Raw genomic sequence first — 16,830 nt, 5'->3', positions numbered from 1 at the left:
TAAGAGTTAACTCATAAAGCAATAATTCAAAGTAAAGGTATTGAAGCAACACAAAAGAAGATTAAGTTTCAGCGGTTGCTTTCAACTTGTAACATGTATATCTCATGGATATTGTCAACATAGAGTAATATAATAAGTGCAATAAGCAAGTATGTAGGAATCAATGCACAGCTTCACACAAGTGTTTGCTTCTTGAGGTGGAGAGAAATAGGTGAACCGACTCAACATTGAAAGTAAAAGAATGGTCCTCATAGAGGAAAAGCATCGATTGCTATATTTGTGCTAGAGCTTTGATTTTGAAAACATGAAACAATTTTGTCAACGGTAGTAATAAAGCATATGCACCATGTAAATTATATCTTATAAGTTGCAAGCCTCATGCATAGTGTACCAATAGTGCCCGCACCTTGTCCTAATTAGCTTGGACTACCTGGATTATCACCGCAATACATATGCTTTAACCAAGTTTCACAAAGGGGTACCTCTATGCCGCCCGTACAAAGGTCTAAGGAGAAAGCTCGCATTTGGATTTCTCGCTTTTGATTATTCTCAACTTAGACATCCATACCGGGACAACATAGACAACAGTATAATGGACTCCTCTTTTAATGCTTTAAGCATTTGACAACAATTAATTCTTTTCTCATTAGAGATTTGAGGATATTTGTCCAAAACTGAAACTTCCACCATGAATCATGGCTTTAGTTAGCGGCCCAATGTTCTTCTCTCACAATATGCATGCTCAAACCATTCAACTCAGTGTAGATCGCCCTTACTTCGGACAAGACGAACATGCATAGCAACTCACATGAAATTCAACAATGAGTTGATGGCGTTCCCAGCAAACATGGTTATCGCACAACAAGCAACTTAATAAGAGATAAAGTGCATAATTACATATTCAATACCACAATAGTTTTTAAGCTATTTGTCCCATGAGCTATATATTGCAAAGGTGAATGATGGAATTTTAAAGGTAGCACTCAAGCAATTTACTTTGGAATGGCGGGAAAATACCATGTAGTATAGGTAGGTATGGTGGACACAAATGGCATAGTGGTTGGCTCAAGTATTTTGGATGCATGAGAAGTATTCCCTCTCGATACAAGGTTTAGGCTAGCAAGGCTTATTTGAAACAAACACAAGGATGAACCGGTGCAGCAAAACTCACATAAAAGACATATTGTAAACATTATAAGGCTCTACACCGTCTTCCTTGTTGTTCAAACTCAAAACTAGAAATTATCTAGACCTTAGAGAAACCAAATATGCAAACCAAATTTTAGCATGCTCTATGTATTTCTTCATTAATGGGTGCAAAGCATATGATGCAAGAGCTTAAACATGAGCACAACAATTGCCAAGTATCACATTACCCAAGACATTTATAGCAATTACTACATGTATCATTTTCCAATTCCAACCATATAACAATTTAACGAAGGAGAAACTTCGCCATGAATACTATGAGTAGAAACCAAGGACATATTTGTCCATATGCTACAGCGGAGCGTGTATCTCTCCCATAAAGTGAATGCTAGGATCCATTTTATTCAAACAAAACAAAAACAAAAACAAACCGACGCTCCAAGAAAAAGCACATAAGATGTGGCCGAATAAAAATATAGTTTCAGGGAAGAACCCGATAATTTGTTGATGAAGAAGGGGATGCCTTGGGCATCCCCAAGCTTAGACGCTTGAGTATTCTTGATATATGCAGGGGTGAACCACCGGGTGCATCCCCAAGCTTAGAGCTTTCACTCTCCTTGATCATGTTGCATCATACTCCTCTCTTGATCCTTGAAAACTTCCTCCACACCAAACTCGAAACAACTCATTAGAGGGTTAGTGCACAATATAAATTGACATATTCAGAGGTGACACAATCATTCTTAACACTTCTGGACATTGCATAATGCTACTGGACATTAATGGATCAAAGAAATTCATCCAACATAGCGAAAGAGGCAATGCGAAATAAAAGGCAGAATCTGTCAAAACAGAACAGTTCGTATTGACGAATTTTAAAATGGCACCAGACTTGCTCAAACGAAAATGCTCAAATTGAATGAAAGTTGCGTACATATCTGAGGATCATGCTCGTAAATTGGCGTAATTTTCTGAGCTACCTACAGGGAGGTGGACCCAGATTCGTGACAGCAAAGAAATCTGGAACTGCGCAGTAATCCAAATCTAGTACTTACTTTTCTATCAACGGCTTAACTTGGCACAACAAAACTCAAAACTAAGATAAGGAGAGGTTGCTACAGTAGTAAACAACTTCCAAGACACAAAATAAAAACAAAGTACTGTAGGTAAAAACATGGGTTGTCTCCCATAAGCGCTTTTCTTAACGCCTTTCAGCTAGGCGCAGAAAGTGTGTATCAAGTAACATCGAGAGATGAAGCATCAACATCATAATTTGTTCTAATAATAGAATCATAAGGTACCTTTATTCTCTTTCTAGGGAAGTGTTCCATACCTTTCTTGAGAGGAAATTGATATTTTATATTACCTTCCCTCATATCAATAATAGCACCAACGAGTTCGAAGAAAAGGTCTTCCCAATATAATTGGACAAGATGCATTGCATTCAATATCCAAGACAACAAAATCAACGGGAACAAGATTATTGTTAACGGTAATGCGAACATTATCAACTTTACCCAAAGGTTTCTTTGTAGAATGATCAGCAAGATTAACATCCAAATAACAATTTTTCAGCGGTGGCAAGTCAAGCATATTATAAATTTTCTTAGGCATAACAGAAATACTTGCACCAAGATCACATAAAGCATTACAGTCAAAATCTTTAACCTTCATCTTAATGATGGGCTCCCAACCATCTTCTAGCTTTTTAGGAATAGAGGCTTCGCGCTCTAGTTTCTCTTCTCTAGCTTTTATGAGAGCATTTGTAATATGATGCGTGAAAGCCAAATTTATAGCACTAGCATTAGGACTTTTAGCAAGTTTTTGCAAGAACTTTATAACTTCAGAGATGTGGCAATCATCAAAATTCAAACCATTATAATCTAAAGCAATGGGATCATCATCCCCAATGTTGGAAAAAATTTCAGCAGCTTTATCATAGGCAGTTTCAGCAGTTTTAGCAGTTTCAGCAGTTTTTCGCGCTTTGCATTAGAAGTGGAAACATTGCTAACACCAATTCTTTTATTAGTATGAGTAGGAGGTGCAGCAACATGTGTAGCATTAGCATTACTAGTGGTGGTAATAGTCCAAACTTTAGCTATATTCTTTTCTTTAGCTAGTTTTTCATTTTCTTCTCTATCCCACCTAGCACGCAGTTCAGCCATTAATCTTATATTCTCATTAATTCTAACTTGGATGGCATTTGATGTAGTAACAATTTTATTTTCAATATCCCTATTAGGCATAACTTTTGATTTCAAAAGATCAACATCAGAAGCAAGACTATCAACTCTAGAAACAAGAATATCAATTTTATTGAGTTTTTCCTCAACAGATTTGTTAAAGGCAGTTTGTGTACTAATAAATTCTTTAAGCATGGCTTCAAGTCCAGGGGGTGAATTCCTATTATTGTTGTAAGAATTTCCATAAGAATTACCATAGCCGTTGTCATTATTATAAGGATATGGCCTATAGTTGTTACTAGAATTGTTCCGGTAAGCATTGTTGTTGAAATTATTATTTTTAATGAAGTTTACATCAACATGTTCTTCTTGTGCAACCAATGAAGCTAACGGAACATTATTAGGATCAATATTAGTCCTATCATTCACAAGCATAGACATAATAGCATCAACCTTATCATTCAAGGAAGAGGATTCCTCAACAGAATTTACCTTCTTACCTTGTGGAGCTCTTTCCGTGTGCCATTCAGAGTAGTTGATCATCATATTATCAAGAAGCTTTGTTGCTTCACCAAGAGTGATGGACATAAAGGTACCTCCAGCAGCTGAATCCAATAAATTCCGCGAAGAAAAATTTAGTCCCGCATAGAAGGTTTGGATGATCATCCAAGTAGTCAGTCCATGGGTTGGGCAATTTTTAACCGAGAGATTTCATTCTTTCCCAAGCTTGAGCAACATGTTCAGTATCTAATTGTTTAAAATTCATTATGCTACTCCTCAAAGATATAATTTTAGCAGGGGGATAATATCTACCAATAAAAGCATCCTTGCATTTAGTCCATGAATCAATACTATTCTTAGGCAGAGATAGCAGCCAATCTTTAGCTCTTCCTCTTAATGAGAAAGGGAACAATTTTAGTTTAATAATATCACCATCTACATCTTTATATTTTTGCATTTCGCATAGTTCAACAAAATTATTAAGATGGGCAGCAAGCATCATCGGAACTAATTCCGTAAAATTGATCTTTCATAACAAGATTCAGTAAAGTAGGTTTAATTTCAAAGAATTCTGCTGTAGTAGCAGGTGGAGCAATAGGTGTGCATAAGAAATCATTATTATTTGTGGTTGTGAAGTCACACAACTTAGTATTTTCAGCGTTGGCCATTTTAGCAATAGTAAATAAAGCAAACTAGATAAAGTAAATGCAAGTAAACTAATTTTTTTGTGTTTTTGATATAGCAAACAAGATAGCAAATAAAGTAAAACTAGCAACTAATTTTTTTGTATTTTGATTTAGTGCAGCAAACAAAGTAGTAAATAAAATAAAGCAAGACAAAAACAAAGTAAAGAGATTGAGAAGTGGAGACTCCCCTTGCAGCGTGTCTTGATCTCCCCGGCAACGGCGCCGTGAAAATATGCTTGATGGCGTGTATTTCACACGTTCGTTGGGCAACCCCAAGAGGAAGGTATGATGAGCACAGCAGCAAGTTTTCCCTCGAGAAAGAAACCAAGGTTTATCGAACCAGGAGGAGCCAAGAAGCACGTTGAAGGTTGATGGCGGCGGGATGTAGTGCGGCGCAACACCGGAGATTCCGGCGCCAACGTGGAACCCGCACAACACAACCAAAGTACTTTGCCCCAACGAAACGAGTGAGGTTGTCAATCTCACCGGCTTGCTGTAACAAAGGATTAACCGTATTGTGTGGAAGATGATTGTTTGGAGAGAAAACAGTAAAAACAAGTATTGCAGTAGATTGTATTTCAGTAAAGAGAATTGGACCGGGGTCCACAGTTCACTAGAGGTGTCTCTCCCATAAGACGAACAGCATGTTGGGTGAACAAATTACAGTTGGGCAATTGACAAATAAAGAGAGCATGACAATGCACATACATATCATGATGAGTATAGTGAGATTTAATTGGGCATTACGACAAAGTACATAGACCGCCATCCAACTGCATCTATGCCTAAAAAGTCCACCTTCAGGTTATCATCCGAACCCCTCCAGTATTAAGTTGCAAAGCAACAGACAATTGCATTAAGTATGGTGCGTAATGTAACTAGTGACTACATCCTTGAACATAGCACTAATGTGTTATCCCTAGTGGCAACAGCACAACACAACCTTAGAACTTTCTGTCACTGTCCCAGGTGTCAATGCAGGCATGAACCCACTATCGAGCATAAGTACTCCCTCTTGGAGTTAAAAGTAAAAACTTGGCCAGAGCCTCTACTAGTAACGGAGAGCATGCAAGATCATAAATAACACATAAGCATAACTTTGATAATCAACATAACAAGTATTCTCTATTCATCGGATCCCAACAAACGCAACATATAGAATTACATATAGATGATCTTGATCATGATAGGCAGCTCACAAGATCCGACAATGATAGCACAATGGGGAGAAGACAACCATCTAGCTACTGCTATGGACCCATAGTCCAGGGGTAGACTACTCACTCATCACTCCGGAGGCGACCATGGCGGTGTAGAGTCCTCCGGGAGATGATTCCCCTCTCCGGCAGGGTGCCGGAGGCGATCTCCAGGATCCCCCGAGATGGGATCGGCGGCGACGGCGTCTCAGTAAGGTTTTCCGTATCGTGGCTCTCGGTACCGGGGGTTTCGTCACGGAGGCTTTAAGTAGGCGGAAGGGCAAGTCGAGAGGGGGCACAGGGGCCCCAGATGACAGGGCGGCGCGGCCAAGGGGGGGCCGCGCCGCCCTAGGGTTTGGCTCCCCGTGGCCCCACTTCGTTTCGTCTTCGGACTTCCGGAAGCTTCGTGAGAAAATAGGCCTCCGGGCTTTTATTTCGTCCAATTCCGAGAATATTTCTTTACTAGGATTTCTGAAACCAAAAACAGCGAGAAAACAAGCAATCGGCACTTCGGCATCTTGTTAATAGGTTAGTTCCAGAAAATGCACGAATATGACATAAAGTGTGCATAAAACATGTAGATAACATCAATAATGTGGCATGGAACACAAGAAATTATCGATACGTTGGAGACGTATCATCCATGCATGCATCCCTGAACCACCCCCTCAAGGGCACCACTACACCTTGCCGTCGTAATTGGCAAGGTAGTTCCTCAGCCAGAGGATGTGGTGTGGCTCGATCATGCCGACGAAGCTGGAACCCTGGGCCTTGTGGTCGACGAGGTGGCTGAGGGCGGCCCTGAGATCATCCTCGGCGAAGCCAAGCATGTCCATGACCGCATTGTACATGTCAGGGTGCATGTCTGTGGGCTTGTTGTCCCTGATGACCTGTGCGACGTCCTTCACAGCAACAGTCATGTTGGTGAAGGCCACCAGCTTGTCGTCGGCGAGGGCACCTCTCTTTCTCTTGCTGGCGGTCGGCTTCTCGGGCACGCCGGTGGGCTTTTCAGCATCGAGGTTGACCGTGTCGGACTCCTGGGTTTCAGCATCCTCAGGTGCAGGATTTGCTGCAGCCGAGCCCAGGGGCTCACTGGATCCCATGGCGTACTTGCCGGTGGCGAGGCCGAAGGAGAAGATGGTATGCATCTCGTCGTAGTTGGTGATGGGCACATTCAGGAACTCCGCGTCCTTTGGGTGATCCTACGATACGAAGGGACAATCATGTTAGTTCTGCTCGTGGCTGATCACAAAAGTTAGTGAGGAGGACTGAGTTAGTGAGGTGCTCACCGCGACGTGCCCGCAGTAGTGCTCACCCTCAAGGACGATGCATTTGGTGTACTCGCACCGCTGAGCACCGCTTAGATCGCGGAGCCTGCTAATGGTGAGCCACCTCTGCCTCCACTTCCTCAGGTGGTTGTACACCTGAGTGGAGCAGACGGACACACCACAGTGGTCAGTTAGGCCCTTCGCCACAGAATTGAGATGGACTTCCTTGAATCCTTTGTCAGTTCTCACTCCGCTCTGGATCAAGCCGCACATCTTCTCCACCACGAAGCTGGACATGAATGGAAGCCATTTCATGGTGGCATTCCTTTCCTGCCCGGTCTTCAAGGCCCTCTCCGCTTCCCTGCGGTTCTTGTTCTTCTTAGTGGTGGCCAACCTAGCCGCCACCTCTACCGCTACCTGAGCCACCAGGTCAGACACATGCAGAGGGGTGACCTTGGACTCATACGTGGGCTGCGAATCGGGAACTTGCGAAGGGATCTGAGAGTCCCCAACGCAGACAAGCGCATGGCTAAAGTCATCGCAGAAGGAGTCCTACACACATCGTAGTACATCCTAAATCAGACAAGCAGTTCATTGCAACTGTGAATAGCACAAACCATACCAATAATCATCCTAAATCAGACAAGCAGTTCATTGCAACGGTGAATAGCACAAAGCCTTGCAAGATCATGACAGGTGACCATATTTTGGACTAACCCCTGCTACAAGATCAAACCCTAGGCAAGATCTGGCTACTCCTAACCTAGATCTAAACATTACGGCGGTACGGGGATAAGGGATGGCTTACATTCGTCGCCGGAGGTGAAGATGCGCTGGACCAGGAAGTAGATGAAGCAGCCCATATGTACTCGCCGCCGCCGCTGCAACCGTCGCCGACCGGAGATGCGTGCGCCTCTTACCTGCTTGCCGACGGGAGGAGGAGCTCGAAATTTGGAGGGGACCGTGGATGAGGGGGTAGAAATAGGCCATGGGGCGCGGCGGGAGGTAACGGAATCCTTCCCGCCCCTTTTCGCTGATGCGCGCCGCAGCTCACGCCATCTCCATTCTCGTCTCAGTCCGGCGAAGATTCCCTTTTGCATTAGCGGGCATGGAGATTTGCCTGCACCGCTGGAAACTGCCGAATCGGGCGTTTCTCCAGGGCTTGTCCCGACACTACTTTGAGAAGCGGTTCGTGCAAGAACGCGGCTCGGCCCAGCAACCAAACGGGCTAAAAATTGCTGGCCCGATGTAAGCCAAGGGGATGCAGGCAACCAAACGCGCCTAAGTACATCTGTTGTGTTGATGTTGTTAACATGTGGATACATATCCTGGGCACATGAGTGGAATGACTTGATTTTATTTTGCGAAGAAGTGGAGTTACTTGATGACTGCATATATTCAGGCATGCAGCATTTCAGTCAGAACTGCTACAAATTCCATCCACTTCATCGAAGCTCCAGGTTACAACTACCGTTTTTTTCTCCTGGAGTATGTTTGGATTGGTAGCAGCATCACCAATATACCATCAGTTGAAAAGTGGATTCCAAAGCCAAGTGAGACGTCTTATTTGTTCCATTTGGTCACTTCTGTGCAATATCACCTGTACTTTTGCCTTGTCATCGTGGTGGTGACTGCAAATTATGGTGACTTGATGTGGGAGGCTCAGGTTCATACATTTGAGGCAAGTTCTGTGACTTATCAGGTGTCCTCGATGCTTGTTGGTGAGGGGGATCACAATGATATCAGTTTTTGCTGCATTTGGATCAAAAATGGGTTTGAAGATGCTTCAGATGAGGGTGTTAGAGCCTTTCCATTCGAGATGTTCCACCAATGGCGGGTGAGAGCGCCGTTGTTGCTGGTCCTCAGATTCAATGGAAGGGACATGTTGCAGCTGAGCTCGGTGAAGCTTCCAAAAAATCTTCAACTCGGCTTTTATCAACCTCAGGTGCACAAGCCTATCAGAACTTTGGGAGAGCCGCCATGTTACTATAGGCGAGCACATGATCTGAGGCCCTCGGAAGACTGTAGTTGTGGTTGCGCGTCGGGGTTCTCGCTTGATCCGTCATCAGGCTCCTTCCGTAGTCTTCACTCGTTCTCCTTTGGAGCATCTTTTCGAACTTCTTCTTTGTATGTTGCAAAACTTGTACTGCTTAACTTTGCTTGTCGAAGTCCCTCACTTTGTATATGTGCTATAATATAATATATCCTTATGTGTTCAAAAAAAAAAAAAAAGTCAGAACTGCTAGTGAAGCTGTTGTTCCAGTGGTTCTCACTGCAGCTGAGCATGTTCAAAATACCTTGTGTAGATGTGTGCGTGTCTCCTCTGCAGTCCATCTTTTCCTTGTCTAGTTAAAAACCTGTCCACAAGTTCGTAGCCTGGATTGCAGCGTGTGATTAACATATACGGTCAGTTTCTTATTGCACTGCATATGGTATGGTGGATTAATCAATCCTATGTTTCGTCCAAGTAGGCAGAGGTAAAAACCACTTGAGACGCCCCGTGACTCTAGGATAATCGATGTCACTGCATATCAGTCGACCGAGACTCTGCATGTTAATCTTCAGTCACGCACATATCAAGGTCAAGGTGCGATACTTGCTCGAGCACTGTTAGGCATCCATGGTGAAATGTTTTCACGTGATCATTGGTAGCACATATCAAGGTGTTGCCGTGCGGACCATGAAATGGTGAAAACGAATCCATGATGTCGAGGCGACGCTGTAGCCCGTAGGTTGCGTCTCTTGGAACCGTCGGGGCACCGTTGACTACCATCAATGTGGTGCAGTGGCAATCCTCGTGGCGGTGGTCCTTTGTGGAGGAATATGATGGCGGAGACATCAAATTAATCCAAGGGAAACAGGAGACTATCAAAATGATTGAGTACCCCAAAGTTACTTTTTTTTTGCGAGGAAAGCGCTGACTGGATTAAATCTCCACTAATATAAAAAGACACAGAGGGTGGTGATCCAAACGATCTCAGCCATAGATCATCCATCCAACGCTACAAACAAGGGCGGACACTCCCTGCCGGACTGGAACCTCTCGCGATCAGAAATCCAGCAAACGATCGAACCACGCTGGCGTACTGGAAGCTCTGGCGCTAAAAAAAAAAGCTTTCGGCAAGAAAATTGAACGTAACCGCACCAGACGTGCGCCGACGCACGACGCACGACGCCTCCGTTGCCGTCACCACCGGCCTGCCGCCGCCGTGCTTCATCGCGCCAGCTGCCCCGATTCCGTCCGGGGCTTTCGCCAACAGCGACCACTGCCACTGCAGCAACGGCTGCCGTCATCCAGTCGTCGCGCTTCTCTCGCGCACGGCCGCCTGATCGTCACCGTGGGGCGCCGACCACCTCCGCCGAGATCTCTGCGCCGCGGGGTCCCGGCCGCCGCCATTGCGCCATCGTCCGCCTTCCATCGTCGTCCAAACATCCGGCCATCCGTCCACAAATCGACGACAGCCTTCCATCACTGCAGCTTCTTTTCAAATTTGAAGCCTGCAAAATCACAGGTTTGTTACAATTGCAAGACGCTTCCATTTATTTTGCAATAGATAGTTGCTATAGACATGCAGATTTTGAACAAAGTAATAAGTGCCTACCAAATATGAATCATACTAGAATTAATATATAGCTATATTTCATACTGCGCTTGGACGTAGTTCATAATTGAATAAGAATTGATACTGCGCTTGGACTTAATTACCGCAGCTTAATTGTGTACAGGCACCACTTCATTTGCAGCATCTACGCACTCTCTTCGAAGAAACAAGCTCCAGGTGCAGGGAGCTCCATTAAGCACCAGGTTAAATTAAATGACTCAATGTCAAGAATAAAAATGTACTGCAATTGTAAAAACAGAATAAAGTTAATATCAAATAATTTCTGACCCATAAACAGAACCTGGCAACGATGACATCTATTTTGTTATGTATCATGTATTATCATATTAGTGCTCATTATATGTTTTCCATGGTCAATATTTTCTGAGTATAATTTAAACCAGAGCCGTAGTTGTTGAACTAATTGTTACATACTTTTCATACAGAGGAAGCACAGATCATAATGTCATCTTCTAGCCACCATCCATTGCAGGACATAACTAACACGAAAGTACAAGGTACATAACATGAACCTATATTATGTCATTTATACAAGAACATTGTGAACCATTACACAGCTGCAGATCCTAATGAAGCCAAAAAGCAAAGAGATAGAGAGAGGTATGCAAGAAAAAAAGATGACATTTCAAATCGCCGGCGCGAAGCACGGGAGTTAAAAAAAAAGGCCAACAGACCCAGGGCTTGCTGAAAACACCTTATGTCATTCTCAAACTACTGGGCACATCGATGTCACCCAACAGCAGTACAGAGCACCTGCAGGAGGTAATGTGTTCTAATATGTTCCTATATTGCAAAATTATATACGGAATTCTGATATTTTTTTCGACAATGTAATTGTAGGTAAGGATCCAATAGTTGAGCAAACCAAGGCATCTATGATGACCACTATATCTGGTTCATCACAATTATTAGGTGCAAAATCTTTGTTAAGTGTGGACAATGAGTCCAAAGGTATGTAACATCAACCTAAAACATCATATATATAAAAAATTAGTTTCAGGCTCTGCTGATTTTTGTCCTAAAGAGGTAGTATATGCAGACCCTAAAGAGCTCAAGAGGCAGAGGGATAGGGAACGCTATGCAAAAAATAAAGATGAAATTTTAAAGCGCCGCCGCCAATCCCGAGAGCTCAAAAAGCAATCAACAGTCCGTATGAATGACGAAAACATGGACCCTGCAGGTCTTCTCTTCTAAACTGACAGCATTACTATTCCGTGTTTTCGTAATACAGATTATGGTACCTTGCTGAACTAGGTGTTGCAAAATGTTCATAGGTATGGCTACAGTTGTACAGCAAATAGATGCATCCCACAATTCACACACAGGTTCTGCACAATTACATGAGTCCGGAGCTTTGCATATTATCAAGGCTGCAACTCTGAGTGGTGTTAATTATGGGCAAATGTCTAAAGCTTCACGGAAATTTTAGGGAGCTCACAGCATACTCCACTAAGCAATATAACTAGCTACCATATAAATGGTACGTAACCAGCATTAAATTTAAATACTTTACTGCATAAATTTTTGAAATGACATCACAACCTAATTGTTTTCACGTTGTATACTACTTTAGCTGTTACGCGGATCGGGTCTGCATACTCCCAGATGTCCAACGATCTTCACATGCCGCGCAACGAGTCAGCTATGTTAGACGACGATAGCAGTGATTGGCTACATAAAAATGATGCATACATGCGGAAAGTGTCTACATCTTCCGGGTTGCATGGCCAAGACAGCTTCGTAACCAACAGTTCGTATTCTGAGAAGAAACGACAACGTGATTGTTCTGAAGAGACACGACAGCGCCATAGGGAACGGTACTCATTAATGCCAGATGGACAAAGGCATGCACGGTTGCAGAAGAACCGTGATTATAAAATATCCACTCGGGAAACCAGGTCAGTATCTAGCCAGGATGACATTGTAGCGGCCACAATCTCCTTGCCATGTACACCTATCATACATGCAGAACCCTCAGCAAACCGGCGAACTGGTATTTTTGGCCCCCTTGTACATACTTTATGACCTGGTGTTGGCATGCTAATTATGATATTTCCTGACATTTTGTTGCATCTTCCAGGTGAACCTCACACAAACAGCAATGAGGACGCCGATCCTTCGGGGATTTTTGAGCCAACTGAACAAGATGTTGTTTTCGCAGGTAAAATTGCAGAATTTGTTTACACATAAAAATGTTTTACCTCTTTAAAAATGATTCTATCACAGATAACTTGGAAACCATGCAAGAGGAGGAACAAAAAATACAGGATGATGACGAGGAGTGCAGGATTTTTAGTGGTATAGGTAAATTACGCCAGAGAATAAATTTATTGCCTCTAAAATTCTAATATAATATTGTGGCACATATATTTTACTCCTAATTATATCTGTGTGCAGGGGATGTGTTCGATTCTTACAGAGTGGCAACTGATGTTCCTCAAGGTAAACAGAATGATGATCCTTATGACTTCGTGTACCACAATCTACCAAAGAAGCATCATGTTTTGAAGCCAGTCAATGACTGCATATATTGTGGAGCAATGAGGCTCCAATATGAGGGCCCCGCGTTCTGTTGCCGAAAAGGAAAAGTCAAGATAGCTACCCCTGAAGTTCCTCAAGAGTTGCGCCGGTTGTTTACAAGTCAGGTTGATGCTGATGCAAAATATTTCAGAAAACACATACGATATTTCAACACCCACTTCTCCTTCACAAGGCTTGGAGTCACCCTTGATAAGACAGTCAGCACTGCGGCGAGAACCGGTGTGTATACATTTGTAGCACAAGGAGCAATGTATTATAAGATGGACGATCTGGTGCCTGGTGGTCAAGGACCTAGACATCTCCAACTGTACTTCTATGATACGGATGAAACATTGGAACATAGAGTAAAGCGCTCTCCAGACCTTGATATCAATATCATACGGAAGATTCTGGAGATACTAGAGGACAACCCATATGTGCAGACCTTTAAGAGCATTGGATCTGTTCCGAACCTAGAAGAATATAGGATATCCCTTAACACAGATATAAGGCTGGACCAGCGAAGGTACAATGCCCCCACAGCTTCCCAAGTTGCAGCGATGTGGGTTGAAGGGAGTGACCCACAAAACACTTTTGATAGGCAACTTGTCCTCTATGGAAAAGGGGACCGTCCTATTTTTATTAGAGCTTACTATGGTTGTTATGATCCTTTGGCGTATCCATTATTTTTCCCGAGAGGGGAGACGGGATGGAACCGCTGGATACCATATGAGACACCACCTAAAGTCGGTCAAGAGGACAACGACGATGACATCGAGCGTGAAGACTTGCAAGGTCTAGATCGGAGTTCAAATGTACTTCTGGAACAAAACACGGATGAGGTAGCAGGTAATTATCCGCATGCTTTCAACTTGTTTGACATTTTATTCTTTGTTTCTGGAGATCAGCAACCAATCATTTCTTTATCCATGTTCTAGATGTTGAAGAGGACCACGATGATGATGCAACCGGAGGGTCCAGAAAATTTGTTAGCGCAAGGGAGTACTACTGCTTCAAGCTACAAGTCAGAAAAGGACTTTTTAACATTATATTGTTCGGTGCACGTGGGTTCCAGCAATGGGCAGTCGACATGTACATCAAGATGGAGACTATGAGACTTGATTTCTTCTCTGATCCTAAGAATCAAAAGCGCATTCGTGCTGATCTATACCAGGTATCATGTTGTTCTCCGTTGCAGTAACACTTACGCAGAAAACATAATAATTGGATCAATGACAGGCTGTAAAGAGCATCAGACATGGGATACAACTATATTTTGAGTACATATACTATCAGTTGCAGTATAATACAACAACAGGGAAAACAATTTCTGTGCAATGTTTATTTACTTGTTGAGGGGTGGCTCAGTTCATGCCAGCTTTGTTTTCAATGATAAGCGTGATAACCACAGGGATGATACTTTGGGATGTCAGAAAAGCCAATTCATGAACACTATAAAACCTCTATTGGTGTATCATGTAGTCCACTCAAAGTTGTCAAGGAATGACAAACTATCTACAAACATCAATGCCATCCCTGTAGCAAAAGGTAGTTGCATCAGTTGCAAACAGAAACGAACCTCCTCTTTGGTAATTGCTTACTGGGGTCTACGAACGGCTACATACCAAAATTACTGCTTATTTTTTGAAGATAACATATTGGTGGGGTTCAGATTAGATGTGTAAGTTATCAGCAATGAAGCATTGTCTGACAAGAACCCAGAAGGCCTTAACATATTGGTAGGGCTCGTGATTTTTTAAGCATTATATTGAGTAAACGTTGGATCAAATACATGCGGCATGGCACACCAAGAATATTGTATTGCAAACTTGCAGTTACATTATACATGTCTGTTCTTTAAATTTTATTGTCATATTCTAATGCATTTGTAGTATGTTTATCTTGCCAATCTGTTTTCTCAATATTCTGTGGCAGTAAGAATTCACGAATTTGGAACTCTATTAAAAAGTATTAAGAAGATAAATAAGTTCACCCTATACGTATTCCATATTTTAACTAGCATGCACAGGTAAAAAAAAAAAGCCTGTGGCGAGGAAGGAAATGGTGAAGGGGATACCTGGCGCCGGCGATGGCCTTCTCGAGCCCCCGATTCAGCGCCCCCACGTCGACCTCCAGCACCCTCATCCCCCGCTCGGATTCCGACGAGTGAAGAGGACCCATGGTTAATAGAGGGACGGGGAGGCCCTGGTGGCGAAGGCAGGTGGCCGCGGCTGCGGATCCAGTGGAGACGGGGAGCGCCCATCCACCTCCTTTTGCCCCTCCCGCTGGGTGCCCTGGCCTTCCGTTGGCTTCAGGTCGCCTGGACGAAGAGGAGTAGAGGACGGAGGAGGTTGTCGTCCAGGCCATCGGCGGCGAGGCAGGAGACCGGGGTCCGGTCAACGGCGGTGGGTGGGGGCGGGGGGGGGGGGGAAGCAACGAGTACTGTGAGTGCCAATTTTTGTTTTTGACGGTGATGAGACATAGAGTGAGGACGACAAGGAGTGAGGTCCGCGAGGTAATCTCGGGCCTGTCGGCCGTCGGGTGTGCGTGGGCCGTGGGCCGTGGACTGCTCTTGTCTCTGCTACAATTCAGAAAAACAAATTGCCCTCAAATTTTCATTTTAATGATTTTGAAGGTCGTTTTTTGTGAGGAATGATTATCCTTATTGAATAAATACTAATTTTTGTATCATTATTAATTATAATCATGCAGGTCATCGTGTGGTCTATGGATGTTAAATTTCATGGAATATTTCACGGGCGATATTTTATCCGACATTCCTGAACAGGTATATTTGCTCCATATCGCGATACTTATTCCAGGTTGTATCATTATTACTAGAAAACTAACTTTATTTACTGCTTGATTAATATGTCAATATGACAGATTTTAGAAACAAACTAGCCGTAATTTTAGTGGATTCACATTTGAACGATGATAATATAAGGAATCGAGACTTGAAAGATGATGAAGAACATACATTTGATCCTACTGATTGTGTCATTGTGGATGGACCTCCTAAAAACAACAAAACATCGAAACTAGCGTCGGAAATTGGGTTCATCTCGCAATCATTGCTTCTGTTACCATCTGACAATCCAACAGATCAGGAATTAATAGATGAACTTTGCCTATACATCAGCACAGTTGATGATATCCCTTCACTAGAGTAAGCAACATTTTTTTCATTTTATTGTATTGTTCTAATAAATTGCGAAAGCATACTTGTAATTATAATTAACATAATTCTAATTTTACAGGACCGAATGGGTTAAAAGTTCGAGACCTTATCCTATTAGTCTTAATTTAAGACAAATAAGTAGCATACTAAAAATGAATGAAAATATGGACGTTTGTTGCTTTAATATGGATGTACGGATACTGGCGTGGCACGACATCCAGCTTGCTAGGGATGTTCCAGTCCACTACATGGAGTTGAACTTCTGTGTAAGTTACTATAACTACATACTAAATCTATTTATATGTGACTCATTTGTGGCATATACTAATGTTTATTATTATTATTATTTTAGTTGATGTCTCAATATGCACGAGATCCAAGTCGTAGTGACTATCCTGATGTTGCTCGGTTGGCTCAGTTGTTTCTTAGCTGGCCTGATAGCAATGAGTATCATATATGTGAATGCAATATGGTAAGAATTCAATCCTTCATTCTGTTATCACCAGAATTTGACCAAGTCGAG

This window comes from Lolium rigidum, chromosome 3 (assembly GCF_022539505.1).
Source record: "Lolium rigidum isolate FL_2022 chromosome 3, APGP_CSIRO_Lrig_0.1, whole genome shotgun sequence".
Taxonomy (NCBI): domain Eukaryota; kingdom Viridiplantae; phylum Streptophyta; class Magnoliopsida; order Poales; family Poaceae; genus Lolium; species Lolium rigidum.
The sequence above is the reverse complement of the archived record's forward strand: the minus strand, read 5'-3'. Positions refer to the sequence as shown.